This window comes from Arachis ipaensis, chromosome B08, assembly GCF_000816755.2.
Source record: "Arachis ipaensis cultivar K30076 chromosome B08, Araip1.1, whole genome shotgun sequence".
NCBI lineage: Eukaryota > Viridiplantae > Streptophyta > Magnoliopsida > Fabales > Fabaceae > Arachis > Arachis ipaensis.
Window position 1 is genome coordinate 41,393,154 of NC_029792.2, and position 3,450 is coordinate 41,396,603.

The following is a 3,450-nucleotide window of genomic DNA, read 5'->3' on the forward strand; positions in this document are numbered from 1 at the left end:
AATATGCAGAACTGGAAATTAAGACTAACAGAAATAAATTAAAACTAATAAAAAGGAGGATCATACCATGGTGGGTTGTCTCCCACCTAGTACTTTTAGTTATTGTCCTTAAGTTGGACATTTGGTGAGCACCTTGTCATGATGGCTTGTGCTTGAACTCATCTTGAAACTACCACCAACGCTTGGATTTCCAATAAGCTCTATCAATACCAAGTAAATTCTCTGTTTCAAACCAGAAAGGATCTGTCATAGGGGATTGTGGGTTTTGGGATGGGCTAGAGTGGATTTGGAACTTCTAGTGGAGGCGAGTCTTATATCAGTGGGAGTTGGAATTAGTGGATATTTTGCATGAGTCTTTAAGGCCTGTTAAGCTAGCTTGTGATAAGCAAGACAGAATCCTTTGGAAGTTTGACAAGGAAGGAATTTATTCAACTAACTCTTTTGTGCAGGTGGTACAGTCAGATACTCTCCCGGAGGATATTACCAGCTACAGCTTCACCAGAACCATCTGGAAAGGTTTGGTGCCACCACGAGTGGAGTTATTTATTTGGTTTGTTCTGATAGGAAGAGTAAATAATAAAGAAAGACTATTTAGATTTGGAATAATTAGTCATGGGGACAACTACGTGTGTTATGTAAAAGAGATGTTGAATATATTCACCACTTGTTTCTGGGTTGTGAGTTTACTTGGCAGGTGTGGTGTCGATGCCTTTCTGATTTCGGGAGAGCGTGGTCTATTCCGGGCTAATTAAAAGAACATTTTGAGAGTTGGACAGGCGTGGTAAACAGGAAGGAGGAGCGAAACAAGTGGATGATATGCTTTTTTGCGGTTATTTGGAATGTCTGGATAGAGAGGAACAGGCGGATCTTTAATTCCAAAGATGGTGGTCCAGAAGAGGTGTTTCAAAGATCCTTGACAAGTTATAGAGAGTGGAGTAGTTTGGATCCCTTTTGTTGTTGATGGCAATGCCTGAGATGACATCAGGGATAGTTTAGTTCTTTGTTTTAATTTCCGTTATGATCATGGCTACATGTTGGTTGCCTGTCGCTCTACTATTCTGTGTTGAGCTCTCTTGTTCAAAAAAAAATACCAAGTAAATTCTCCAAGCTTTGATGGAGTTCTTCACAAGCTCTGAGCTCCAAAATTGATCCTCTTGTATGCCAGGATCCCAAATCTTGTTTATACACCCATCCCTAAGTGGATCATCATTGTTCCAACCGGGTGGCAAGCAATCCGAATTCTCAATGCAATACCAAACTCTTCTCTTAGATCTAACCAAATGTTCACTAGTTCCACCCTTGCATCTAGCTCTTGAAGTATCAACCTTTATGAGTCTTGATTTGCAACTCTAACCACTAAACATCCTTCTCTTACGCTTAATGCCACAAAGCCTCTGATGTTGCATAAACTTGTTATGCCACGATTTAGGAAATTGCACGATTGGCAAAATTCCTTCCGGCAAGTGCACCGAAATCATCCAAACAACTGCATCAAAGTCTTGCAAATTTTTATGAGAATCTTCCATTCATAGCATTCAAGTAATATAATTAAAACTCATGGAATTTGCATCAAAATCATATTGTTTGGATGGTTCATTGCTTTGTTATTCATTTAACCATTCTTGGTTACTTTAAGCTCAAGAAAATGCATAAAACAACTAAAACTAACAGAAAAATGCTAGTGAAACTAGCCCAAGATGCCTTGGCATCACAACACCAAACTTAATACTTGCTTGTCCCTAAGCAAGTCCTGAGTTATTTGAGAAGAAAGTATGAAACAGAAAGTAATGACATTGGCTATATTAGTAAACACTTGAAGTTCATCAGAAGGGTTTTATGCAGAAAGTTGCAGCATCACTTTTTCATTCTTATCAGGTAAGATTATCACTTTTTCATTGCATTTATCAAACACTGCTATGGCCTCTTGTTATTCTTATGTCCTTGGCACTTTTCTCTTCTTTGTTTTTCTTTTCTTTTTCTTTGAGCTCCTTTGCTCCTTGTTTGCTTAGTGTCATGTGTTGCACACGCCTTTGGCATTTTCTTTTTCTTATCAGTGCACTACACATATCCACTGCAGGCATTTTAGTTCACATTTCTTCTTGAGACATTGGTGTCCAGCACCTCTTTGTGTGACTAAATGTTTTGTATTTAGGTTGCTCTTGATAATGGACTTTTAGTTGATAATCCCAGGTTAGTTAACCCAAGTTACCAAGTGTTGAAACACTCCTCAGAACCTATTCATCCAAGCATATCCTTAATACATAAACACCACAGGCATTTGTCTCAGAAGTTCAAACCATTGGTGCCTAGCTTATTTTCTCAATTTTTTTTGCTTTTTGGTTGCCCTTTTTCAGTGGCTTTTTCTTCTTCTTTTTCTTTCTTTTTCATGGCCAAAGACATTTATTCATCAAGATCCATATACAGTTTTCAATTTCTACACAAAAAATGATAATTCTACACTCTATTTCCAGTGATCTGACTAAACAATCAAGCATGCATACCACCACTCAATTCTACTTGATTTGTCACTAATTGAGCCAAGTTACTTTTGTTCAAACTTTTCTTTTATTTTTGGAAACAGAACAAGCATGGCAAGCATTTGTTTAAGAAGGTGAAGTTATATCCAAACATCTAAGCATTCACTTTATTCAAAGCAATAAATAGACAAACATACTAGTGACTTCACATTCTAGAAAGATTCAACAATTACAGTTTAAACCAGAACAAGCATGCTTTTGTTTGCCCTTTTTAAAGAATTGTCAAGGAACAACACCACCTTGTGAAATTTCTTGTTTTCTCTTTGTTGCCATGAAACAATTTGATTTCTCCTTCTTCTCCTAGTTGTTGCTTCATGTTCTTTCTAAGATCCTTGTTTCCTTTCCTGCAAAGAGTGATGAAGTTGCTTGCTTCTCAAGCACTTGAGTGGTTAGCTCAACTATGTATGGGCAAGTGTCTGAGTCTTAAGTTGGTGTGTGAACACCAAACTTAGTCTCCTACTTACTTCTCTGTTCTTTGAATCCTTGAGTTCTCCTTGGAATGAAGTTGCTGCTAAGGATTTTAAGCATTTCTGTGATTGCTTAGAATGGTTGTTCCTTTCATGTAATTCAAAGGTTGTTGTGTTCAGTTGATCTTTATGGTGGAACACCAAACTTAGAGTCACACATTCCCCTTTGAATTATTGATCCACGAATTCATTGTTTGGTGTGAAACACCAAACTTAATTCTTTGCAATGCACATAAACTACTTCACCCTTTTTATTGAAACAAATAAAAGAAACAGCAAAGGGGTATTACCTCAGGTTGGGTTGCCTCCCAACAAGCGCTTCTTTAACGTCACTAGCTTGACGGTTGTCCCTTGTTAGGGTGGATTGTAGTGCTTGATGCCTTCTCCTCTCATTATGAAAACGTCCCCATTTGATTCCTTCATGACTTCTAAATGTTCCATAGAAA